The 27586-nt window shown below is 39.8% G+C and overlaps 1 long non-coding RNA gene across 2 annotated transcripts in view; it reads right to left on the reverse strand.

The window, feature by feature from the left end:
- LOC114673228 (uncharacterized) overlaps positions 1–15199 on the reverse strand; it is a 47990-nt gene extending 32791 nt beyond the window's left edge. For both annotated transcript variants that reach the window (XR_013412832.1, XR_003723941.2), the window contains exon 1: positions 15052–15199. This is a non-coding gene — a long non-coding RNA (uncharacterized LOC114673228). The remainder of the gene's footprint in view (positions 1–15051) is intronic.
- Between the last annotated feature and the right edge of the window lie 12387 nt (positions 15200–27586).

Genomic DNA, 27586 nt, shown 5'->3' on the forward strand with positions numbered 1-27586 from the left:
GGAGGGTTTAAGTGGTCAGAAAAAGCTTCATGGGAGTTGTGACATTTGGGGGTGGGTTTTGAAGCATGACTAAGAGTTCTGAGAAGAAAGATCAAGACATTTCAGCCAGAAAATACATGCATGGTGAGCACATTCCTTTGGTTTGAATATAGTTTGCATTGAAAGTTTAGATGATGGGGAGGAAGAATAAGAAAGCACAATTTGTTGAGCTCTTGCCAGATGCCACAGATGGCACAAGGTGCTTTTCATATGTCATCTCTTTTTATCCTCACAATTGCCCCCTAAACCAGGTAATATATCCCCCATTTTACAGACAAGGGAAGTGAGGCTCAAAGATGTTGGTGAAGGATGGAATCAAGGCATAATTTGAACCCAGATCTGCAGACCAAAGTCTGTGCCCACTCTACATAACCATAGCACTGTGTCCAGGCCAGGGCAGGTAGGCTGGGGCCAACTTCAAGAGGCTCAGCATTCCTTCTCTGTCAACTGCTCTGTAACTTGAGGACACATCCACCCTCTGCAGGAGAAGCCCAAGGCTGGTGGTCCTTCTTCAGGAAGCAGCAGATGCCAGGGTGCAGAGCTGAGCGTGCTGCTGAGATAGACTCTGCCTTGCTGGACTGATGGATGACCTTAGGTTGAGGTGTTCTGTTCAGAAACAAAGTGTCTTGCACAGGCCCTGTCCAAGCAGCCAAAGACAGTAGCTAATTAGAAGGGAGAGATGGAGTGTCATTTTTTTCTGGCAGCAAGCCCAGTGGCAGAAGGTTTTAGCGAAGAGCCTTCAGTGCAGCCTGAGAGGTCTGCAGGCTGGAGATAAGGGTCATCTCTCTCCAGAGTGGCCAGAGGGACTCCATGGAGGGAACAGAAAGAGGAGACAGAGGAAAGATGGACTAAAGGAAAGAAGATGGAGGTGGGAGAAAGGAAAGAAGGAAAAGGCAGGAAGAGAACTAGAGAAGAGAAAAGAAGAGGGTGGGAGGACGAGGAGAAGAAGTGTTGGAAAAGGAGTAAGAGAAGAAGGGGAAGAAGGGAGAAGGGACAGGGAGAAGAGAAAAAGGGAAGAAGAGGGGAGAGAAGGAGATAGAGAAGATGAAAATGAGGAAGGAGAGAAAGGGGCCAGGAATGGCAGCGAGAAGAGCAAGAGAAAATGATGGACATAGGAGAAGGAGAGGTGGGAGAAAAAGACTGCGGGAAGAGGGAGGGGGAGGGGCTGCTACCACAGCTGGCTTCCAAGGGTCCACCCCTGGTGAGCTCTCCCAATTGGGGATGCTCTCAGTATCTCTAAGATGAAATGCTGCATAGCCAGCAACCCAGGCAGCTGGGAGAGAAGGGGCCCCCACGGTCTAACTGGCACCTGTTTGATGGCTCCCAGTGGCAACAGCATCAGCAGCCCCCAACTCTGGTCATACTTAGGAAATAGCTCAGCCTGACTCAGGCAGGATCAAGTCCACTGCAGCCCTCTCCTTCCACCCGAGTCAGGACAGTCTGCGGGGGCAGAGCCAGAGTCCAAACCTACAGACACCAGTGGTGGAAAGGGTGCTTGGTTGGGCGTTAGAATATTTGAATTCTAAAACCAAGTCTGCCACAAATTTACTAAGGGTGACCTGAAACACTCTGGACCAGTTTTCTGTCCATTTACAGATGGTTCGTGACTTACAATGGTTCCACTTACGGTTTGTGATTTCATGATGTCACAATGATACGCATTCAGTAAAACTCATACTTTAAGTACCCATATAACTATTTTGTTGTTTATTTTTAGTACAGTATTCAATAAATTACATGAGATATTCAACACTTTTTAAATAAATATAATAAAATAGACTTTGTGTTAGTTGATTTTGTCCAACTGTAGGCTAATGAAAGCATTCTGGGCATGTTTAAGGCAGGTGAGGCTAAGCTATGACATTCGGTAGGTTAGGTGTATTAAATGCATTTTCAACTTAGGATATTTTCAATTTACAAAGGGTTTATTGGGATGTAACCTCATTGTAAATTGAAGGGCATCTGGGTAGGCTTTTTTCCCATTTAATTTCTCACAACAACTCTATTACTCTTATTGTTCACATTTTTCAGATGAGGACACTCAAACTCTCCAGAGATGAGGTGTCACCTCAATGTCACACAGATAATCAACAGAAAAGCAGACGCTATGCTCTGCTGTACTGTGAGCTCCACAGCAGCAGGGATAATATTGTCCTGGTTCACCACTGGGTCCCAAATCCCAGGACAATGGGAGCACCAAGGAGATGCCCCCATAAACTGTGTTGACTCAATAAGTGGCCTCAGTCTGTCCAAGATCAAAATCTGTCCTACCACTGTCATTCCCCCATTGCTTGCCTGAATCACCCTATGAATTAGTCAGGGTCGAGTCAGAAGACAGAAACCCCGGTAACTGGAAAGGGAAAATTTAGTGTAAAGGATAATTAACTTGCGAAAGATGGTTAATGACCAACAGGAGTCAAAGAGGACCCTCTGGAATATAGGAATAGCAAATGCACAAAACAGCTACTACCTCTATGCTGAGGGAGAGAGAACAAGGAAAGAAAGAACTAAGAACTCGGAGGAGGCTTCCGTCACCACCACCAAGGCTGAGGTTTGGGTCCTATTGGAGAGGCTGTGGCTGCACAGGAACATGTAGCATGCCACTGGCATCAGAACGTGACAGAAGGTGCAATTCAGAGGTGGTCTGTAGGACCAGCCAGACAGTTGGATGAGACACTTACTAGAGGGCGTGGGACCCCAGAGGTGGTTTGTAGGAAGTGGTCCACTGGGGTGGTAGAAATATTGGGTGGACACCACTGATCATCTCACATACTGCCGACAGCCTCATAGAAGGTGGAGAAATACAACATCACCAGGAAGAGGAGCCCCTTCTTTTGCTACAGCATAGCATTCCCCCTGCCCCAAGTGCCATATGTTGAGACAGAATAATATTGTGCTAAGGAGAAGTGCTTACAGGGTCCAGCTCCAGTATCAATATACAAAGCAAAAAGGGAGAATTTGGAGCTGAGAGACAGTCTTGATCCCTGGCACAGCCCATCCCTTTGGCTACCTGACTTCCAAATGCACCCTCTACATACTTCACCTTCCACACAAACACCTCAAGACCACACAGATAACAACTCATGTTTCCAATTAAGACAATGCAGTTATCTTTTGTACAAGTGGGAAAATTCTCACTCTTTCACCAAAATGAAGAGACAAAGAGTCCTGGCCATTATTGTTTTAATTGCTGACAATATTCATTACTCCTTAAATTCTGCCACAGTACCTAAAGGCTAAATTCAGGTTATCCTCCAACAACTTGAATATAAAATAGTAAGAGAGAAAGGATATAGTTACATATGTACACATAACATGTGCAAAGAGAAAATATGCAAAGCTACAACAATCCTCTTTGTGGAAACCGGTCACAAGCACATAGTTGGTATTTGTGACTTCCTTCTTCCACTACCCTTTCCATATTTTCTTTGCCCTCAACTAGAACCTCAGTTGGGCGGGTTCTTTATCCAAAGAGTAACCCAAGTGGTCATTCCTTAAGAGTTTGTGTCTTCACCAGGCTCAGTTGCTTGCACCTGTAATCCCAGCACTTAGGGAGGCCAAAGGGGGCGGATCACTTGAAGCCAGTAGTTCGAGACCAGCCTGGCTAACATGGTCACACCTCGTCTCCACTAAAAATACAACAATTAGCCTGGTGTCATGGCGTATGCCTGTAGTCCCAGCTACTCAGGAGGCTGAGGCAAAATGATGGCTTGAACGCAGCAGGTGAAGGTTGCAGTAAGCAGGGATCGCACCACTGCACTTCAGCCTGGGTGACAGTGAGACTCTGTCTCAAAAAAAAAAAAGTCTGTGTCCTTAATGGTCCTGTCTTTCTTGGATGCTGTATTTTTCAGGAACCTTTACTCTGGGACGCAGAGGAACTTAGAAGGGTCCCCAGAGAATCCCCTAAGTTCCAGGCAAAGCCTTCTTTCCCCCAAATTGTATAGCAACCAACCAATTTCCCTTTGGTAATCTGGCTCAATCACTGTAATCAGCACAATAACCTCTCTTTCTTCTTGTTGATTTAGGGGCATCAGAAGCCCCAGATAGAGAAGCGGCAGTCTCACTTCCAATGCAATGGAAAACGCAAGTGGGAAGAGGAAGCCGTTAGGAGCCAGCCAGGTAGGCTGGGCCCACGTATCTGGGGCTTTAGGTACATGTACCTGATCTGTGCTAGACAAGCCCAACACTGCCTCAGACCAACCTGGGTTCAAATTACGGTTGTACCAAGGACTAACAATCTCCCCACTGAGACACTGAGACCCTTCTCTGTGTCAGGATAGTGTTGGGGGCTCTAACACAAGTCACTGCATTTAATCCTAAAACATTCCAGTAAGCAGATGCTATTGTTCTCATGTACCGATGGGAAAACTGATACTCAGCACAACAAGCCAACTTGCCCAGAACCACCCTCCATTAAGTGGCAGAGATGGGATTCGGCTCTGACTGTCTGACCTAGAAGTCAGAGGCGCTTTGATGATAGACCTGGGTGTAGCCATCTAACTGCTCTAAACTTTGCTTTCCTCATCTGTAAAATGGGAGTTCATTCAGCCGATATTTTTGGAGCAGTCACAGAGCTATGAATAGGCACAAAGCTTTGGGAGTTATAATCCCTGCTCCACATGGTTTGTGTGTGGATTCAATAAAATGAATGGATAACTTTCCTATCCCTGTATCAGACACAAACTGTATTTACCTTCCCTTTTGCATTTTATAACATTTTTTCCTCTACGTCAGGACGTGTCATATTCTACATGAGAAGTTGCCAATTTTTCCCCTTAGAGTAAAAGTATTTGAAATTTTCTGTGAAAGATGCTGGTTTGATGTGTGTATGAAACAATGTAGATTTTGTCTTCTGCTCTGATGGCTAGTAAGTTGGAATAGCGAGGGCATCTGAAACTCACTTTCTGGGGTCCCTCTGCCCTCCCACACAGGATTTCCCACCTGATTTAGCAGGGCCTGTTGAACCTGCTCCATCATGGATGCAGTTGCAGAACAGTTCTGCACTTGATGTGCTGATAATGTGGTTTTAAGACATTTATAAACATTTGGCTATCTCCTGCAGTCACTATCTTTTAGAGGAAAATAAATTGTCTTCCTGATCTGACAAGCTTGCCACTGCCTGAGGCTGGAGTGTGGTGTGGCAGGGATGGACGCTCCCAGGAGCTGGGAGAGGCTCGCCTTCATTTCCTAGGGCTGCGGTAACGAATTCACACAAACTGGCGGCTGCAAGCAATAGGTATGCTTTCTCTCACAGTTCTGGAGGCTGACATCTGAAATCGATGTGTGGGCAGTGTTGGTTCCGTCTGGTGGCTCTGAGGCTTTGCTCACCGTCTGGGGGCTGCCTGCAATCCTTGGTGTCCCTTGGTTTCAAGAGGCATCCTTCCCGTCTCTGCCCCACCCTCAAAGCACCATCTTCTCTATGTGTGTCATCTTTTCTGTCTCTTCTATGCACACTTATCATTTGATGTAGGAGCCCCTCTAAGTCAGGAAAATCTCACCTTGAAATATTCATTTTAATTATATCTGCAAAGACCCCTCTTCCAAATAAGATTGGCTATTGAGGTTCTCTTTTGGGAAACCACTATTTAATCTAGGTACCCTGTGTTCTAGTTCGGGCTGGGTCAATACTTTGCTGCCTGGCCTTGAGCAAGTCACTTTGCCTTTGTGCGTCTCAGTTTCTCTTAGATCATCTCCTACATTGCTTACAGTTAGAATGTGCCAATAGAGTGAGGAGTTCCAGGAAATGGTTCAGACCAAGCTCCCTTCATTCAACAGTGATGCTCCCGCTCTGTACTTGGCTCAGTGCTGTATCCCAGGGAGACGGATGACCCTGAGCCTTCTACCTCCAGCCACTAAGAACAAAGTTTAGAGGGAAAGCAGACCTTGGAGTAGGTGATTACAGCAGACTAGAAGGGGTGCCCTGAAAGGTCAGCGCCTTGCTTCATTCATACCACAAAAGTCCTGGTACCATTTTTAATTGTTGAATCATTTTAAATTGACATATTTTGCAGCCAGGGAGAGCTATGAGAGGACACAACCCAAGTGCTGGAGCACAGAGAAAAGGCGACGGGCCCTGTTTTGGAGAATCCAGATGGGTTCCTAGCAGAGATAGGGTCCAAACAGAGGCCTGAAGGACAAGTAAGTGTGAGATGAGGGAGGGGATGGGGTGCTGCTCTAGGTGCAGCCATAGCACATGCACGGGGCAGAGGTGAGAGAGAGCCTGTTCCCCACCAGGATGAATAAGTGGCTTATAATGACAGTATAACTGCCCAAGGTCCCACACCTCATAAGACGTAGAGCTCAGACTTGACTCCAGGAAGTCAGATTCTAGAGCTAAAGTATGATAACATGTTGAGGAAATGTAGTGTCATCCATCAGAAACCATCTAAGAAGATCTATTCAGATTGGCTTAGATAAATGCTCATACCAACTATATACTAATTAACCAAGATTTCTTTTAGTGCACTTGATTTAAGTAATTTTTTAAGTTGATTTTAAAATTGTTGGTAAAATAAAAATAGAAATGTCTTAAAAATTGTCAGCATACAACTGGGCACAGTGGCTCATGCCTGTAATTCCAGCACATTGGGAGGCTGAGGCAGGTGGATCACAAGGTCAGGAGTTCGAGACCAGCCTGGCCAGGATGGTGAAACCCCATCTCTACTAAAAATACAAAAATTAGCCAGATGCTGTGGCAGGAGCCTGTAATCCCAGCTACTTGGGAAGCTGAGGCAGGAGAATCGCTTGAACCTGAGAGGCAGAGATTGCAGTGAACTGAGATCGTTGCACTGCATTCAAGCCTGGGTGACAGTGAAAGACTCCGTTTCAAAAAAAAAAAAAATCAGCTTACACTTTTGCCTGGATTTACTGGTCAGACAGTTTTATCTTTGTCTCTAAGGTGTTTCCAAGGCTTTAAGGTGTCAGGGTTTGATCCAAAGATTGTAAAACTACAAACCCAGCCTAAAATAGAATAATCTTTCTTTGTGAAATTCTTTGAAGAGTCACACTAATGTAATATTATTGGTTTAATTAAAACAGCTGTAGCTTCTAAATTATCAGCAAGATATTCATGTATTTAATTTTAAGAGTCTTAGGTAACACCAGTTATTCATAGAATATAGAAATGGTTCCCAGGGAAATAACTTGAAATGATGACTGTCTTTGCCTAATATCTCAGTTTTAATAATCCAAGTGTAATTGTTAAAAATAAATAAATTATGTAAATGGGATGTTTATAAATGAATTTTTTGTGTAATTAAAAACCTTAAAGTTACATTATTTTAAATTAAAGAATAAGTATTAATTAAGTGTCTGTGTCATTTCCAAATAAGAAAAGAACTAAAATAAAATGCTGAGCATAAATGTATCTTTGTTTTGGCTTCACAAATTTTATAACAAAAGTAAATACATTTGGGTCTATTATTAATGTACATTACAATTATGTTACAGGAAAACATTTTTAAAAGAATTATAAAGTGGTTATTGTGACAGACAATTCAAAATCTTTAGCTTTGTAGGTTTTCACTGAAAATTAAGGTTACTACGAGTTACATTTCTAATTCCTTCTGTATACAAAATGTACCAAAAGATGTTTTTAATTTTAAAATTATAAAAATGCATTAAAATGTGTTCTTTATTTTGAAAAAATAATAATTGTGTCTAATTCAAAGGTTATTTAGTTTGTTTCAAAATATGAATTTTAGGTATTAAATAGAAACAAGAATAGAAAGGAACCAGTAAGTAGGAGGGAGAGGTGAAAAAGTTATGCATATGTGTGTTGGGGTCCGTGCCGGGGGTGGTGGAGTATGAAAGAACACACAAAAGACAAAGACACACAGAGAACATGGCGGCCGCGCTCAGAGCCTCTGCCTCACTTTATTTATACCCCATAAACCCCACATCAGTAGAAAGAATGCAATGCAAAACAAACTTTCTTTTCCCAGATGTAACCTTTTACTCAGTTCCTTGTTTCTATGTTTTTTCTTATCTGCCCGCCTTCTTGGCGCCTACAGGAGTTCATCAAAAGTTCAATTGGAGATACTGTCCTTGAGCCCTATCTATTCTCAGCATACTGTTTTCAAAGGCCCCTGCATTTCCCCCTTTTTGTTTTTGTTTTACCTCAATCCTAAAAAGGTAGCCCATATTTGTTTTTGTGTTTTCTTTTGTTTTTGGAGGCAACGGAGGGAGCATCGAATCACCAAAAGAAGTAGACCCAATCCAACTGCCCAAAGCAATATACTTCTAGAGATTGTAGAAATCTATGTTTTTATCTGGGTTCATGGATTAAAGGCAGCAAGGTGCTGACCTAGCTTTTGCAGGGTTATGGTTTCAGACAACACATGTAATTGTTGTCGAAATGCTTCGGAAATGTTCTGAGTGAGCTCTTGGATGTCCAAACTAATATTTTTATGGCCTATTAATAATTTTTGGATTATGGTCCAATTTTGAGAGATGTTAAAAAGCACAGGCGTTACACAAAATTGAGTGGAGTTCCAATCACATTGTAATGTTATTCGAGTATTGAGGACAGTGAGCTGATCTCTAAGCCATGTCAAGGCTTGTTTCATGTTGTCTAATTTTTCAGCAAGTTGAGAATCAATGTTTCGTTGTTGAAGCCATAACCGGTGAGATTGTTCGTGCCATTGCTGCACAAATTTAGCATTTTGTATGCTTTGATGAAGAGCGAGCCCTGTTATGGCCACAGTGGAGACGATGGTGACAAGGCTCATCACCGAGGCAATAATAAGTCCAAGGGCACAGTGGGTTCGCTGGAGAGAAGTCCAAGTTTAAGTTTCAAGAGGTGATGCCCCCCACGGTCACATAAGGTTAACAGGTAGCCAAATTTCCTTACGAGTCCTGAGGATATAAATATCCCTAGTAAAGTTGTGCCACCAAGAATGATTGAGGCAAGACAAAAATGTATACGTATCTGTACAATTAACAATTCCCGTATTATTATCACATGTCAAATTCCCCACTAATAATAGGTAGGGCTTACGGACACAAGCAATAATATATCGGGAGGTATTCCGATATAACTGAATATGAAAGGAGTTATTTGGGTTAGAAAGATTAAGGGGCATATTCCCCACAAAAATGCTAATGGCATTGTCTGCAGCTAACAACTTCCAAAGACGACTCTGTACTTAGGCCTCCTTCTCGCCATATCAAGGTTTCATTATTGTTAGCAGCAATACTTTTATTTACCCAGTGCCATTTCAAAGGTATGTGACTAAATTTTGTTTGAAAATCACTGTGTACACTTCAATCAGTTATTTGCATTCCATTGTATTTTAATAAAATCTGGGGTTTATTTTTCCGACATTGTTGTCACTTCAGCACCTCAATATTAGGAGAAACCTCTAGAATAGGACAAAATAGTAAAGAACTAGGAATAGTTTCATTACTATATACAGTATGATTATAATAACAGTATTAGCAGCCACATGACTATGATTATAGCGAACAACCCAGGCTTCATGTGATTTTTGGAGACAATGAGAACTATTTCCCATACATATTGGAAGTCCTTCTACTCCAAATTGGTATGTGCTGATTATAATTTCTGTTTCCCATTCTATGTTGTCCTTGTCTATATAGGGGGATGGCATCCAAGTAATGTCATTGGTGAAAACATTAATTTCCACCTCCTCCCAGGCGACTCTTTGATATAAGGGCGGAAAGGGAATATAAGTCTAATATTTATACAAAGCCTCACTAAGAGAAATAAGTCCCCAGCCGAGGCACATCTAACAAAGGAAGAAATGCATGCTGAATCCAGTTTTCTTTTCAACAGGGTTTTAATCATTTTGTAGGAAACCACTCAGGTCCGCTCCCTGTAAGGACAAGAGCATAGCCCCGTCCCTGTTTTAGAACTTGCCCTTGAACATACTTACCTTTTTCATTAGGATACCAAATTTTTAAATTGTCAGCGGGGACTATCACTGAGGGAGGTGAAGAAAGATGGGTTATGACAGCGGAGTCTTGCAATTGTCTCCATTGATTCAAAAAATAATTAAGGTAAAAAGAACCTTCAAAATCAAAAAAATTAAGGTAGAAAGGTTAACCTTCAAAAAAATCTGTTTTTTTGGGGGGCTCATTTCCCCCTTTTTTTTTTGTTTTAGTAGTTGAGTTTTTAAGGTTAAATTTGTGCGCTTAATGATGGCTTGACCTTGACTGTTGCCCGGGATATTGGTGATATGTTGAATATTGTATTGCTGTAAGAAAACTTGTAATTTATGAGAGACATAAGTAGGGGCATTATCAGTTTTAAGTATAAGAGGAATGCCCATGATGGCGAAACAAACCAAGAGATGTGTAATAACAGAATTAGCTTTTTTAGATGGCAACGGAGTGGCCCATTGAAAATGAGAAAAGGTATCAATGGTATGATGAACATACTTTAATCATCTAAAAGAAGGGACATCTCATGGATTAACCCCAGGATGGAAGGATGGAATGTTTAAAGGAGCACAGGAAGGACAAGCTCGAATAAGAGAACGAGCTTGTTTATGAGTTAAATGAAACCATTGTTGAAGGCCAGAACTATTAGTGTGATGTAGAGTATATTTTTGTTCTGCAGCATGTAGGTGGCCGATTAAAAGCAAATCAATCTGAGTATTACCATGAACTAATGGTCCAGAAAGTTGAGAATGAGAACGAAGATGAGTGATGAATAAAGGAGCTCGACATTGGCTCAAAGCAAAGGATAACAAAGAAAAGAATTTCTGAAGAGAAGAAGTAGCACAAAGAGGTAAAGTGGCCTGAGAAATATAAGAAGTAATATAAACAGCGTATTGAGAATCACTAACAATGTTATAACCAGTAGTAGGGAAATTAAGTAAGACCATGAGAATAGCAAACAATTTTTTCTATTGCACCGAGGGATAAGGATAAACTGTAACTCAAGATTGATGAAGCTTCTTGCCAAGAATCAGAAGTTGTAAGAAGATAAGTGATCTGACTATGAGTGAATTGAGAGATAATTAAGGAAGGATCTCCTCCCCAAAGTTGTCGACAGTGATGTCGTTTTTTGATGATCAGTTTAGCTAAATGATTGATATAAGTAGCCAAGCATTTAGATGTTTTATTGGACAAAAAGATTCATTCTAGCGGCCGATTGGTCTGATGAATTATTCCTGTAGGAGAATGTAAAGTACGAAATAAACAAAAGGAAAGGGGAACATCAGGAAGGGGCCTTTTAAAGTTGTTCTTCTATAAGCTGGAGTTCTTGTAAAGCCAAAGGAGTTAAATGGCGTGAGTTGTCCAAGTGACTGTTTCCTTTTAGAATAGAAAAAAGATGTTATATTTTTAAAACAGGACACATCGTTTGAAAGTCATTTAATATTTTGAAATGATCACGTTGACTTTGAATTTTTTGGGGTTGAATATTTTGTGCTCTTAAGGTATAACCTAAATATTGAATAGGAAAATCTAGTTGAATTTTTTTTGGGGCAATATTAAGTGAATAGAAAGAAAGCTGAGTTTGTAATGATGCAAAAGGACAAGTTCTTGAGACAAGGTAGGGCTGTTTAATATACCTTGAGGTAAAACTTTCCATTGATATCGAGAAAGTGGCTGAAAATTATTAAAAACAGGGACAGAGAAGATCTATATAATGATAAATTAACACAGTTGGAAACAGATTTTTTACAGGATTTAAAGTCCTATGTACGAATTTTTGACATATAGTAGGGCTATTAAGTATATCTTGAGGAAGAAGCTTCTGCTGATATTTTTGAATGGGTTGTCCATTATTATATTTAGGAATAATAAAGGCAAACTTTTTACAATCTTGAGGTTGTAACTGAATAGAGAAAAAACAATTTTTGAGATTTATGACCATTAATTTTTAACTTTGTGGGATAAGGGCAGGATTAGGAAGACCAGGCTGTAAACTTTCCCTAGGTTTAATGTAAACATTTATAGTTTTAAGACAAGACAAAGATGGGAATTCCATGCAGAAATACGTGGCTTTAGATTTTTCTCGGCCATTTGTTTTTTGACTTATTCTTTTAGAGTCCTAAGTATTTTTTTAAATAATGGTCACTGTTTTACCTAAATAGGAGTGGTGGCTATGAGTTTAAAGGATTGTAGCCCATTTTGAACATCATATTTTTGGCAGCTGAGGAAATATGAGGAATGTTTAAAAAAGCAGCAAATTGTTGTGAAAGATCTTGTTCCCAAAAATTAATATTGATAGGAACAATATAAAAATAAAAAAAAAACACTTGACCTTGTTGACCTTTAGGACCGACACAGGTTAAAGGTTTTACGTCTTGATAAATCACAGAAGTAGCACCCAAGCCAGTGAGTATAACCGAAACTTGTGTTTTTTTCTATTGTATAGGCCACTAATTTAAACAAATAATAGACATATTTACCCTCGTATCAATTAATCCCTTAAAAACGATTTCACTAATGTGCAATGAACATAAGGGCTTTTGATTAGAAACTAAAGTTTCTTAAAAAACAGTTTTTTCTGCGCTACCAAACCCTCTCTATTGAGAATATGTTTTCTTGCCTCTAGGCATATAAATTGTGAGACTTGAACCATAATAAGAATTTTATTAGTAACATTATGTCCTTTTGGCAAAGGGCCACACACTCTAATAGCTAATTTATATACTCTTCTATTAGGAGACAAAGTATAAGGCTGAGTAATAGCTAAGTCAGCAGCGGCGCTCTGCTTAGTTGCCGCATAAAGCTGAGAAACTGGGGTAAGGTGTGGGATCCTTAAGGAGGACTTGAATTTATTTCTTGATGTTGTAGGCCATTGCTCACTGAATATTGTAGTAGACTTGTATTGTAATTGTTGGGGCCTCAAACCTGTGGGCCCCGACTCCCGTTTCCCAGGAGAGGAGACAGTAAATTTCTACTTCTATCAGTTTTGGAACGACATTTATTTGTCCAATGTCGACCTTTATCACAACATTTGTACACCTCTGAAGGCAGCTTTCTGCCTCAAGGGATAAAAGTGTTCAATTTTTATGACATTCTTTTTTGAAATGTCTAGGTTTACCACACTGAAAGCAAATACCTTGTTTGTTATTTCCTTTTAAGGCTTTAGACAAAGCTCCAGCAAATAATTGAGCATTATAAATAGCCCCTCCAACACTAACACAAGTTTTAATATATTTATCTAAATTGGCCCCATTGGCCTTTAACGATTTTAACAATTTTTGACAGTCAGCATAAGCATTTTTAAAAGACAACGTTTGTAACAAAATTTTTGAAGTAAGGTCAGCACCCACAATTTTCAAGACAGCATCCTGAAGACGGGCTACGAAATCTGGATATTGTTCATTTGTGCCCTGTAAAATCTTCACAGAGGAAAGGGAAGATTTTCCTGTTATCTCTACCTTATATTAGGCCCTTAAAAACAAAGTCTTGATTTGAGTAAGGGCAACATCATCTAGACCAGCCTGAGCATTAAGAGTAGCATATTGGCCTGTGCCTGTGAGTTGTTCCTCAGCGGCTCTTGGGGGATCACACATAACATTTTTTCTAGCCTGTACATGCACCTTGTTCATTTACCAGTTGTGCAATTATAACCACTGAGAACGATCAAGAAAAGCCTTCCCCAAAGTCTTCCAGTCTATAGGAATCATCAAATTTTCTGATGAAAAAATATCAAGAAGACCAAGGATAGGGGTTCATAGTTAGAAATGGCAGCTTTCATTTCTTTTAAAAATTTAATTTGTAAGGCATTAAATTGGACATTATTGTCACCATTTGAAAACTGAGCATTAGGAGCAAAGGAAGCACAAATAATTAGAAACAGATCCAGCTCCTTAAAATTTTTTTTTAATTAAAAGTATATATAATATATAATAATACTCATATTCTCAAATATAAAGAATCCCAACATATTAATAGGAAAAGGCAAATAATTCAACCAAAAGTAGCAGAACAAAGAAATGACAATAAACCTATATGTCTAACATCATTATTCACTAGGAAATATGTATATTAATACCAAATTGAGAATCATTACATATACAATACAATGGTTAAAATTTAAAAACACAGAAAATATCAAGAGGTAGTTAATGTGTTAAGCAACTCGAATACTCAACTTCTGTTTGGAGTGTAAATTGGTGGAACCTATGCACCCCTATAACATAACAATTTCCTAGCTGGGGTTATTAATACTATATTAATATTAATAGTTAATATTAATGTGCTTATTTATTGAGTATTGAAATACTCATAATATTTTAACAAACAATAAGATATACATATACACTGGTTTTGACATATTAAACAGGTGTTTAGTATAAATTTAAAGTATGTCTGATGTGAACAGGGCTTCAACTTTGCCAAACAAAGGTAAAGATAAGGAAGCCGGGGGGTTGGAGGCTCTGGAAAATCCTTTTTTAACAGGGCAGAAGGAAAAGAAACAGGGAAAGCTCGCAAAGGTGAATTAGAAGAATGTATCTGTAATATTTGTTGAAGCATTTCCATAATACACTGCATGTCAGAATTTCCCTTAGAAGAAGGAAGAGCTGGCTTTTTCTCTTCTCCCCCTTTTGCTATCCTGGCACAAATGGGCTCCATTTCAGATTTATTTTATTTTATTTTATTTTTCCAAATCCTCAGATACCTTTCCTCCTGTGGCTACGTTACCACACTCCGAATCAGTCTCAAGTAACTCTAATGTCTGAGTGATAGAGTTACACAAGGTCTACAATTTTAGAGGCATAATATCCCCTAACTGGAGCGCTCTAAGCAGAGCTTTTACTACCTGTAACCATTTTTTCCGATTCAGCTGCACTTTAGTCTGATACTGAAACCAGTAACAATGTTGTTCAACATGGGCAAACAATCGCTTCAAAGTCTTTTTCTTTCACTTCTACTCCTATAGACAGCAACAGTCCTTGAAACAGGCGTAAATATTCTGAGGCCAGAGAGATGGAATTCCCATAATGAAAGCTTAAGAAGGTTCCCCTTAACAATATCCCGGCCTTACCCGCCCCTAGGGGGTTCCCCTTCTTGTTCTCCCCTACTCACCCGTGCGACCCTGCTCGCTGCGCCACTTGTTGGGGTCCGTGCCGGGGGTGGTGGAGAATGAAAGAACACACAAAAGACAAAGACACACAGAGAACATGGCGGCCGTGCTCAGAGCCTCTGCCTCACTTTATTTATACCCCATAAACCCCACGTCAGTAGAAAGAATGCAATGCAAAACAAACTTTCTTTTCCCAGATGTAACCTTTTACTCAGTTCCTTGTTTCTTTGTTTTTTCTTATCTGCCCGCCTTCTTGGCGCCTACGGGAGTTCATTAAAAGTTCAATTGGAGATACTGTCCTTGAGCCCTATCTATTCTCAGCATACTGTTTTCAAAGGCCCCTGCATATGTGTTTTTGGTCAGGAGGGTCAAAAAGAAAAGAGAATAATTTTGTATAAGAAAGAATATTGTGTGGTAAATTATTTTCCTAAAGTAAAATGACTGGTTATTTTAAAAAGTGGAAGTATAAGACAAAGTGGAACGTTTAATCATGTAATCAATTGTCTGAGTAAGTTATAATAAGGTTCACGAAGGATGAATTTACAAAAGGAATTTAGTGTATAATCAGGTTGGCAATAATCAGGTTGTCAATAATTAGAAGGAAATTATTTATGAGCCTTTCTAAAGATTGAACTTTGATATTAAAAATATGCCAATACAAAACTAAAAATTTTACTCCCTGTATTAGAACAACAAGGTTTTCCTGAAATATTTGTCTACTTTTAACAAAAATTGCAAGAGGTTTTACATTTTTAATTCTGAAATCTATTCCTTTAACACTTAACTTCCAAATTGTGGCTTTCTTCTATTTTACAGTTTCTGTATACTTTCTCTAATTTTAGGTTAGAAATGTTGTCTTTTCTTTCAAAATAGTAATTTCATTTCTTGAAGTAAAGTTTTTCTTTTAAGTCTACTGAGATTCATATCTCAGAAGTTCAACTTTTGCTCTGTCTCTCGTAGCCCATGATTTGTAGGTCATGAATCATTACCATCAGCTCTTTCTCCCTTAAGAAGGTTTAGGGTGATAACTCTCTCCAACTTTTTAATCAGCTACTGTAACTTTTTCCTCTGGTTCCAACTCTGCTGTTATGACTTGACCCTGAAATGCTGTGTCTTGAAAGACCTAGAAAAGCAGTGTTTTCCTCTAGTATAACTTGATTCTGTACTCTTGGTTTTTTTTTTAATATGTATGAATTTTTCCAAGTAACCAGGAAATTCACATGCTCTTACCTTTGCTAAGAGCCATGTATTCCCCTGCTTGAGCTAGTAGTTTTCTTGTTTACATTCCTTTATAGTACTGTGCACACTTACAACCTTGGGCACACATTCTTCATGTGTCTGATTAAATTCAAATACTTAAAAAAACATCAGATTCAACGTTCAGGATATTTAAATGGGCTTTCCATAAGGAAAAGCAATCACACTGGAAGAAGTCTTTTTAAACTCTTTTAAATAACTTGTCCCCAAGATAAAAGGAATTTATGTTTTATCAACATAAAACTGAGGTTTGAAAGTGTTAAGGTTTTTAAAGTCTATGCAACTTCCTGTATTGCTTCTAAAGTTTTTAGGTTAACACTCTGGTTTAATGAATGATTATTGTTTCACAGTGGCCTGTGATCCTACTTTTATCAAGTGTTCTGAATCTTTTGAAACCTTTGGTAGGCTTCCGCAAGATCATAATTCTAAATTAAGATTTGTTGACCTAGAATTAACTTTGGGATTTGCCAGTTGGCCTCCTAAAGTGCGTCAAAGAATGCTTCTCTTATCTTTTAGAGGTATTGAATTTTTAGGATTATTTGATAAATTGTATGGGAAACTTGTCACATGATAAGTGACTCTAAATCTTCTTTCAGTTACATTTATCAGTGTGTTCTTGATATGAATATTCCAAAATTGTGTAAAACTCTTAGAAATATATCATTAGTTATAATTCTGAGCATTGTGTCATATGCCACAAAAGTAACTACATTTCTTTGTCAATTGCTGATTGTAATGAGCTTTCATCAGACTTTAATCATGGGCATCCTAAGCTTTTGTCATCCATAGTTATTGTTTTGATTTTTCTTGAAAAGTATTTGCAATCAGCTATTATCCAAAATTGCTTTTCATGGAAAAGACTCTAACAAGTACTCTTAAATGTAGTTTTTTAATAACTTTAAGATTAATGAACTAAATAAGATGTTTTCAAAACTCTAATGAAGAAACTTATGGGTTCATGAAATGACTAATCAAGATCAAGCAGAACAAAAGTGAATTATGTGAGATTAAGCAACCAATAAATACAATGTTTGTATGACTTTCATTTAAAACATTGTTGGTTATTTACTTAAATGTTTTATTTTCCACTTTTATGAAAATTTTCTCTCTGAAACTATAATTTACAACAACTTGGTAAAGTATAATTTTGTGAACAAAAATGGAAGCATTTGCTTTTTCTATCTACTTGAGTTCTTCAAAATTTGGAAACTATTGACGAGTATTCTTATAGCAATATGTTTTTCCCATAAGTCTAATAAAAATCTCTCTTTTTTTGTAATAATATACAATTGGAAACATTTGTTTTATTATTTTAAGGCTTTGACTGGAATATTACATTTGAGAATGTGTGTAGAATACACATTCTTCATGGGTTCCTAGTCTTATAGTGAGTGAAAAAACATTGTCACTTCCTGGCAGATCCAAAAACCTGAAGACTTTGGGAAAATTTAAAGTCTGCCTTGGTTGACTTTTTAGCCTCGAGGTTTTAAAATATGAGATTCATACATGATCAATGTGGAAAGTTAAAGCTATATTTATAAAGAAAAGCTACAATACACCTATTATTAGATTGTAGCTCTGCACATTATTGTCAAATTCTTTTTATCTACTTATAGATTAGACTGGATCCTCAATTCTTCTAGATTCCTCCAATCCAAATATTTTTCATGGAATTACTAAAAATGGGAACTGGTGTATTCCTAAAGCCCTAAGCAGAAACTAGATAAGATTTAAAAGAACAAGTCTCATGCCTGACATATGGGCCACGCAGAATGTTCACCAAAGTGCTTGATGTCATAACCAGAGACATTCAAACTACAAACCAGAATCAGAAGCTGACATTTTCATGCTGTAGACACCTTTTGCCAAGATGTCAAGACAAGACTCCATATCACAATGCAACTTTTACTCCTTTAAATGTCTACCTTTTTCACTTGACAGGATAATCATCATTTGCTTTATTGAGTTGGTTGCCTTAAACCTAAGTTTATGGCTCAAAACCACTATGCAAACAGGGGCTGTCATTACTATTAATTTTACTTTGTATTTTCCCCTCTTAAACTTTGTATCTGTTCCTCGTTAAATTTTTGCACAAGCACAACTGCTAACATAATAATGCTGGCCCCGCACTTTGAGATGATAGCAAACACCTACAAAACAGACAAAATTGAATTTAATAATAGACTTTAGGTAGATTTAGTCTGAGAGTAACTTCCTTTAAACCTCGCTGGTTGCTCAAATGTGGTCTGAAGGGTTTTGATACTGAGTCCTAGTCACCACTCACTACATCCAACATGGGACCAGATCAGAAACTGGGACAGATCCATCCCTGCACTGAGGGGCATCAAACCCTAACTACAGGATGACTGGTCAGTGATGCTTTTGAAGAAAGATCTTGATCAAAAGGTAGATATGTGAAAGTCATCAAAATAAAAATGAAGTCACTTGTGTTAAAAAAAAAAAAAAGTCTGACAAATAGAGCTGGGAAAAGATACGAAGAAAAGATTCTCAGGCATAAATACCTGATAATGAAAACTATCGCAAGAGACTTCAAAAACTATAACCTACACAAAGGCCATCTGAACCTTATATAAAAAATACTGCAAGGACATCTGCTCAGCAACTGCCTATGCAGCCTCAGACTGGCGTCGCCCATGTTATTGATCTTTATATCTAAGGATAATGATCTCAAAACAATTATGTAAGATTTTTCCTTTTCCCTTTAAAAATATTAGTCTCCTTTACCTCCCTGAATACATATACAGTTTACTATGGCAAATATATTTCCATTGCAATGCCCTATTCCTGAGTAAATATTATTTTCTTTTAGAGAATCCTCTCTCTATTTGCTATTTAAGTTGACATTTTCTACCTCTCCTTCCATTGTCTTCTCTGGCCCTTCTGCCTCCTTCTTATAAGGCATCCTTTGATTACATTGGGCCTTCTCAGATAATCCAGGATAATCTCCTATCTCATGAACCTTGACTTAGTAACATCTGCAAAATTCCTTTTGCCATGTAAGATAACATATTGAGAAGTTCCAGGGAGTAGCATGTGAGCCTCTTTGGGAGGCCATTATTGAGCCTACCATATGAGGAAAAAGGTGGTTGAGATGTATGTCTCAAGATTTGGACCTATAATTAGGATACAGAATGCTCAGTCTTAATCATTGTCCCCCATTTCTTCCCTCCTCATCTACAGGAAAATTCTGATCTGCCTGATGAACCACAGCCTCATTTCAGACTCAGATGGTAGAGCCAAGCGTTGGGGTCTTCCAGGGCACCTGGCCAGTGGGGCAGGGCTGACAAATGTTGCAACAACTAGTGTATTTGAAGCACATGATCTTGCCAAGCTGGGATGTTCCTGACTGAGAGAACTGGCTGATGAGGTGCCACTCCTCCTGTGTGACAGGTTGGAGAGGTGACACCCCACCATGCCAGGAGACACTTCCCAGACCCACAGGGACCAACTAGATATCAGAAGCACCGAAAGGATTCTCCATAGATCCAGCCTCCATTGGGAGTGGCCCTAAGAACAGGGAAGAATAGGAAAAATATTCCAAGCCTGTAGTCAGCGGGCTCCAGAGCACTGGGTGCTCATGCTGCCCTTGACAGTTCACATGTCTTCGGAGAATCCTCAAAATCTCCCTGTGATGTAGGAGAGATGGGGATGTTGCTTTCCCCTTGAAGATATGGCTGTAGCAGGAACACGCACTGTACCCCAGCCTCTGCAGGACTCGTTAAGAGCCTCCAATGTATGCAGCAGGGTTTATTTTGTAACTTTGGAAGAGGGTGGGACAGGGAACTTTCTGAGCCAGCTCAGGAGCATAGGCCAAAGAGAGAGAAAGGAGGAGAATAAACACCAGGAAGGTGTCAGATGGTGAGTGCAACTCCCCAGCCCAGGTGACATCCCTACCCAGCAGCCCATGGCAGGGCCTGGGCCTCTCTCCTCCCTATGAACCGAGAGTCTGGCCTAAGGCCTGGCACCAGTCAGGATCCTGTAATGGTTGAAGAATGAATGAATAAATGAGCAAGAGAGGGAAAGCACCACGATGGTTTGGAGAACAGACACCGGAACCAGGCCTCGGTGTGAGTCTTGACTCTATCAGTTATTAGTTGTGAGCTTGAGCCAGTTACTCAGTCTCCTCCTCTGAACTTCAGTTTTCTCATCTGTAAAATGAGAATGAGAATGATGGCCTTTATCTCACAGGGCTATTTTGAGACTTACAGGAGCCTATGTGTGAAAGTACTTAGAACCGGGCCTAGCCTATCATGTGCATTCAGTAAATGCTAGTTATTATTAGAACAATAACTATATTCTAGATTTCTGCAAACCTTAAATACTATAGCAACTGATAAATTGCAGCAGAAAGGATGTCCTTCCTGGTGTCTAACCTAAAGTCTTCATGCTGCAGCTTCATCCCTGTGCCTCTTCCTTACCAGCTATGCTTTTCAAACTCAGGCCTGCCAGGAGGACAGTTTTAGAACCAACTGTGTATGCAGCACAGATCACATTAAAAGGTCCAATCAATCAATGTGTCTGCAGCCCTGAAGTGACTCGTGCCTCAAATCAATGATGTTTACACAGTTGGGTGGGAAGGCTATGATGCTTTTTTTTTTATTATTATTTTTTCTTTTTCCCACATCCTTTCTTGGATAATCAACCATGTCTCTTGCAAATAAATGCCTGTCTGTGCCCACTTCTGCAGCCCTGGAAGGCTGGTGGGCTCTTCTCTCAGGGTGGACCTTCATGTCTTGTTGCCAGCTCTATAACTGGAGTGAGCCCCAGGAGGGGCCTTTCACATACAAGATGTCACCCGCTCCCTGCAGCAAGGGGGTTTGGGTCTGCGTCACTCAAGAACGCACAGCCAGGAAGCAGCAGTGTCTCAATCTGAGCCCAGAACTAGCTGATGACACACAGCAGCTAACATTAAATGAGGACTTCTACTGTTTTAAATACCTCTATTCACTAATGCTGAATGGTCATTTTACAGATGGCAAAGCTGAGGCGCAGAGAGCTAGAACACCTTACCCCATCCCCCAGCTGTAGATGGATTTGCCAGCATTCCAACTCAAGCACTTGGGCTCCCAAATCCCTGCTCGAAACCCCTTGGCTTGCACTGCCTGGCAAGAGTCCACGCTCAGTCGCTGGCCCACACCATCCCACCCGCTTTCCTCTGATCTAGAACTGCCTCTCGGGAGCCTGTGCTTGTCCCCAGTGACTCCGGTGCTCACCAGTACCTGGAGAGCAGTGGGTGCTTCACAAAGGGCAACTGGAAATAACAGTGATGACACAGGCCTGGCAGGTGAGCTACCAGTTAAGGATGTACAAAGAGTCCAGGATGTACAAAGAGTCCAGGATGCCTCTGACTCCCCACTTCCGCCAAAAATTAGTTCTGCCTTTAAAGAGCTCTATTCCCCGAGAGGAAGAACCACTTCATTAGAGAGGCCCTTCTCCACGAGGACGGAACAAGCAGTCCAATAAAACTCACTGGGTTTTGGCATCACTTTGGAAATCAATGCGCCATGATTGCGAATCCGGCGTCTGTCGGCAGCTGCCTAATTTTAGCTGGATCTTTGCAAGCATCTAGCCCTGTTCATCTGCCCCCATGGACGAGCAGAGAGGTTCCAAGAAGTGTCATCGATCTTTCGACTAAAGTGTCCTAATGAAATACAAATCTGTTGTCACTTAAAGAGCCATCTGTCATGATGGCACAGAAGAAATGCTACCAGGAGGACAATAACCATAATTTCATTTTAAGATCCAGCCTTCTTCCCCCTTTCCCTTCCAGAGAAAAATCGATTATTTTTTACTGTTTCATTTTGTCACAGAGCAATAGGAGGCAAAGCCATCAATATGGTGTTAAAGAAATTTCCAATTATGTGCAAGTTCCCTGTTACAAGGGCTCTTGGCTTCTCGCAGTGAGTTAACACCTATTTGCATGAGGTAGAGTTAGCAGGAGGATGATTGAGTGTTCCTGTCCCTGGCATGCAGCACTGCTTACATGACTAAGGAGGCAGAATGAGTTCAGGGTAACCAGAGGGCAGGGGTCCTAGGAAATGGAAGCACCAGCCTTAAACAGTATCAGACCATTGCTGGGTGGGGTAGTCAGAACTAGCACACGGAGCCCGGGCAGCGGGTATTGCCAGGAAAGAGGAAGGAGGGAAACTGGAGGGGGAGGGTGGGTGGCACGTATTCTCTAGGCAGGGCAGGGCCAACAGCCTCTGAGGGTCCAATCGCCTCATCTTTCAAGTGGGGCCTTTGAGACACAGGGGAAAACAATTGCCTTCAATGCCCCCCAGCTAGTTACCAGCAAAAAGAGAGAAGCTGAAGCTCCCTCTCGTCTGCTCCTTAATGGGAGCTGTTTCTCTGGACATAAAATGTTGGGTAAAGGCAACAGGTTTCCCCAGACTGCATTTTATACGCCCAAAAGTCTGGACTCATGTTGGAAGCCACTTTAGGTATGTATTTTTCAAAGTCAGCTTTATTAATATAATGTAGATGTAATAAAATGCAGCAACTTTAAGTATATAATTTGATGAGTTTTGACATATGTATATAGGTTATTAACCACCTCCACAATCACAATGTGAACATTCCCTAACCCCCAAATATTTGCTTGTGTTTCTTTTCAGTAATGACTTCCACAAGCCACAGCCTTTGCAACCTAATCTGCCCTCTGCCATTATGGTTTTGCCCCTTCTAAAATTTCATATAAACGAAATCATACAGTATTCAGTCTTTTGTATCTGTTTTTTTTTTTTTTTTTTTAAATTCAGGACAATGTCTTTAAGATTCACCCATGATGTTGTGCATATCAGCTGTTTATACATCTTATTACTGAGTAATATTCCATTGTATGGATATACCATGTTTTGTTTATTCACCACTTGTTGGACACTTTTGCCAGTTTTTGGCTATGATGAATGAAGGGGCTACAGTGGCTCACATACAAGTCTTTATGTGAACATGTGTATTCTTTTCTTTTAGTAAATGCCTTGCAGTGGAATGGATAGATGCACGTTTGACTTTTTAAGAAATTGCCAAACTGATTTCTGAAGATTCTGTTCCATTTTGCATTTATACTACAATGTATAAGAATTACAGTGAGTCAACATCTTTCTCAACATTTGTTATTGGCAGGTTTTAATTTTAGCCATTCTAGTGGGTATATGCTACTATCTTACTGTGGCTATCATTTACATTTCCCTGATGATTAATGATGTTAAATATCTTCTGGATACTTATTTGTCATTATATATTTTCTTTGGTGAATTATTAATTCAAATCTTCTACCATTTATTTTATTGTTTACTTACTAATGCTCTTTATATATCCAGATGCAAGTAATTCATTAGTTCTATGCTTTGCAAATAAACTGCCACTTGCCTTTTCACTTTCTTTAAATGTTTATTTTGAATAGTGCATGTTTTTAATTTTTTTTTATTATACTTTAAGTTCTAGGGTACATGTGCACAACGTGCAGGTTTGTTACATATGTATACATGTGCCATGTTGGTGTGCTGCACCCATTAACTAGCCATTTACATTAGGTATATCTCCTAATGCTATCCCTCCCCCTCTCCCCTCCCCACAATAGGACCCAGTGTGTGATGTTCCCCTTCCTATGTCCAAGTGATCTCATTGTTCAATAGCCACCTATGAGTGAGAACGTGCGGTATTTGGTTTACTTTTCTTGCGATAGTTTGCTGAGAATGATGGTTTCCAGCTGCATCCATGTCCCTGCAAAGGACACGAACTCATCCTTTTTTATGGCTGCATAGTATTCCATGGTGTATATGTGCCACATTTTCTTAATCCAGTCTGTCACTGATGGACATTTGGGTTGATTCCAAGTCTTCGCTATTGTGAATAGTGCCACAATAAACATACATGTGCATGTGTCTTTATAGTAGCATGACTTATAATCTTTTGGGTATATCCCCAGTAATGGCATGGCTGGGTCAAATGGTATTTCTAGCTCTAGATCCTTGAGGAATTGCCACACTGTTTTCCACAATGGGTGAACTAGTTTACAGTCCCACCAACAGTGTAAAAGTGTTCCTATTTCTCCACATCCTCTCCAGCACCTGTTGTTTCCTGATTTTTTAATGATTGCCATTCTAACTGGTGTGAGATGGTATCTCATTGTGGTTTTGATTTGCATTTCTCTGATGGCCAGTGATGATGAGCATTTTTTCATGTGTCTGTTGGCTGTATGAATGTCTTCTTTTGAGAACTGTCTGTTCATATCCTTTGCCCACTTTTTGATGGGGTCGTTTGTTTTTTTCTTGTAAATTTGTTTGAGTTCTTTGTAGGTTCTGGATATTAGCCCTTTGTCAGATGAGTAGATTGCAAAAATGTTCTCCCATTCTGTAGGTTGCCTGTTCACTCTGATGGTAGTTTCTTTTGCTGTGCAGAAGCTCTTTAGTTTAATTAGATCCCATTTGTCAATTTTGGCTTTTGTTGCCATTGCTTTTGGTGTTTTAGACATGAAGTCCTTGCCCATGCCTGTGTCCTGAATGGTATTACCTAGGTTTTCTTCTAGGGTTTTTATGGTTTTAAGTCTAACATTTAAGTCTCTAATCCATCTTGAATTCATTTTCGTATAAGGAGTAAGGAAAGGATCCAGTTTCAGCTTTCTACTCATGGCTAGCCAATTTTCCCAGCACCATTTATTAAATAGGGAATCCTTTTCCTATTTTTAAACAAAAATTTCTTGTTTTTGTCAGGTTTGTCAAAGATCAGATGGCTGTAGATGTGTGGTATTACTTCTGAGGGCTCTGTTCTGTTCCATTGGTCTATATCTCTGTTTTGGTACCAGTACCATACTGTTTTGGTTACTGTAGCCTTGTAGTATAGTTTGAAGTCAGGTAGCGTGATGCCTCCAGCTTTGTTCTTTTGGCTTAGGATTGTCTTTGCAATGTGGGGTCTTTTTTGGTTCCATATGAACTTTTAAGCAGTTTTTTCCAATTCTGTGAGGAAAGTCATTGGTAGCTTAATGGGGATGGCACTGAATGTATAAATTACCTTGGGCAGTATGGCCATTTTCACAATATTGATTCTTCCAGTGAGATGAACCCGGTACTTCAGTTGAAAATGCGGAAATCAGTTGTCTTCTGTGTCACTCACACTGGAAGCTGGAGGCTGGAGCTCTTCCTATTTAGCCATCTTGGGCACGCCTCATGTTTTTAATTTAAAAAACTTTTCTACATACCAGATAGAAACTTTATTACCTTAAAAAATTGGCCTGCCCATATCAATACATTTTAATAATTTTTACTGTGCAGAGAGCTCTAAGTAGCGACTTTGGGTTTGACTTTCACTCTTCAGGATTAATTTGGTTTTTCATAGGCTTCACTAGCCCTGGAATGTAGCAGCGGCTCCCATCTTAGGGGCAGCAGCATGGCCTGGGAGACTGTCTCCTCTCCATTGTGGGTGGCCTCAGGTGACTTAGGCCAACCCCATCCAAAGTGCCCATGTCTCAACCTCCCAGCTTCTGTAACAATACATTGGAAAGGCTGTTTTCCCTTTGGTGGTTTAACTTTTACTTGAAACCTCATTTCCATACCTATGGACTGTATTAGAAGTGTAACAATCCTAAATTAATTGGCTGGCCCAAGAACGGCTTGGGCAATATGACCTGGGAATGGCCTGAGCACTGGCACTGGCTATGCCCCTTTTGGCCAACAGCCCTGCCAAGGACAGGAACAGACCATAGGTGAGGCTGGTCCTTCTGTGATAAACCCTAGAGGAGGAAACCCACTCCAGCTTATGCCAAAGAACAAGTATAAACAGCACAGAGAATGCCGCTCAAGGTCAAATTACACCATTTGTGGTTCTGAGCCAAAGGTGACCCATCCAATAGAATAAACTTCCTAGATATGCAAAAGTCTTCAAGGCCTAAGGTCACAATTTAGAAGAAAAACTGTCTTTCTGAAAGTGTAAGCACAAAACTCACGCTAGGGGCCTACAGTGTTGGGCACACCCTTTCCCGCTGAGGTGCAAATCTGTTCTCAGTGGAACAAGCAGTGTCCTGGATGAGGACCTTTCCTGGGATGCTAGTAGCAAGTGTGTGCCCCAGCATTTGAGCATGCAATGCTGTGCATCTGCTGTGCCAGAGACTGTCTTGCACTGGGTGTGCTCCATGGAGATCTCTGCGTCTCAAACCACATCCTCCAAGAAGACCCAGGTGATACCCAGAATGTCTTCATGCAGAGCCTTCAGGTATGACCAGCCTTCCCCAGCCCACTGGTGTGAACAGGCGTGAACACGGCCAGGCACTGAAGCAGCACAGGATATCTACATTTTTTTTATTTTTATTTTGATGAAGTCTAGTGTATCATTTTTTTCTTTTAGCAATTCATACTTTCCATGGTTTTTTTTTTTTTTTTTTTTTTGGTCAAAATCAAAGTCACAAAATTTTTCTCCATGTTTTCTTCTAAAAGTTTTAGTTTTAGCACTTACCTTTAAATCTATTATTTATTTCAAGTTAAATTTCTAAGAGGTGTGAGATCAAGGTTGAGGATAGTTGTGTGTTTTTCCCCCTTCTCAGCAGTTTGCTGAGAAGACAGACAGACAATCCTTTCCCCATGGAATTAACTTTCCATTTTTGTAGAAAATCAACTTATATTTGTGGACCTTTTTTCCTATTCTCTTCCATTGTTCTGTGTCTGTCTTTATACCAATTCCACACTCTTTTGATTATGGTAGCTTAATAATTTACTTGAAACCAGCTAATATAAATCAACTGTTCTACTTTCTCAAATGGTTTTGGATATTCCAGGTCCGTCGTGTTTCCACATATGTTTTGCAATCACCTTGTGCATTTCAGCAAAAAGGTAGGTGAGATTTTGTTTGTGATCATGTTATAACCATAGATCACTTTTCAGAGAATTTACATGTTCACAACATTGAGTCTTCAGTTCTTACATATCTCAATCCTCTTGAATTTCTATCAGCAATTTGTTTTTTAGTTTTCACATATTTTGTGAAATTTATCTCTAGATATATTTTATGAAAGTGTATAATATACATTATGATTTTAATGCATTTACTAATGGCTTTTTGACAATCTTTGAGTTTCCACTTGAATTTTTGGATCATTTCACGTAAGATGATAGTAGATACGGTTAAATTTAAATCTACTATATTGCTATTTGTTTCTGTTTGTTCTTTTTGTTCATTGCAACTTTATCCCACTTGTCCTGCCTTCTCCTGAATTAATTGAATTTTTAATAAGTTCATTTTAATCTCCACTATTGGTTTATTGGTAATATC

Source organism: Macaca mulatta, chromosome 1, assembly GCF_049350105.2.
Source record: "Macaca mulatta isolate MMU2019108-1 chromosome 1, T2T-MMU8v2.0, whole genome shotgun sequence".
Lineage (NCBI taxonomy): Eukaryota > Metazoa > Chordata > Mammalia > Primates > Cercopithecidae > Macaca > Macaca mulatta.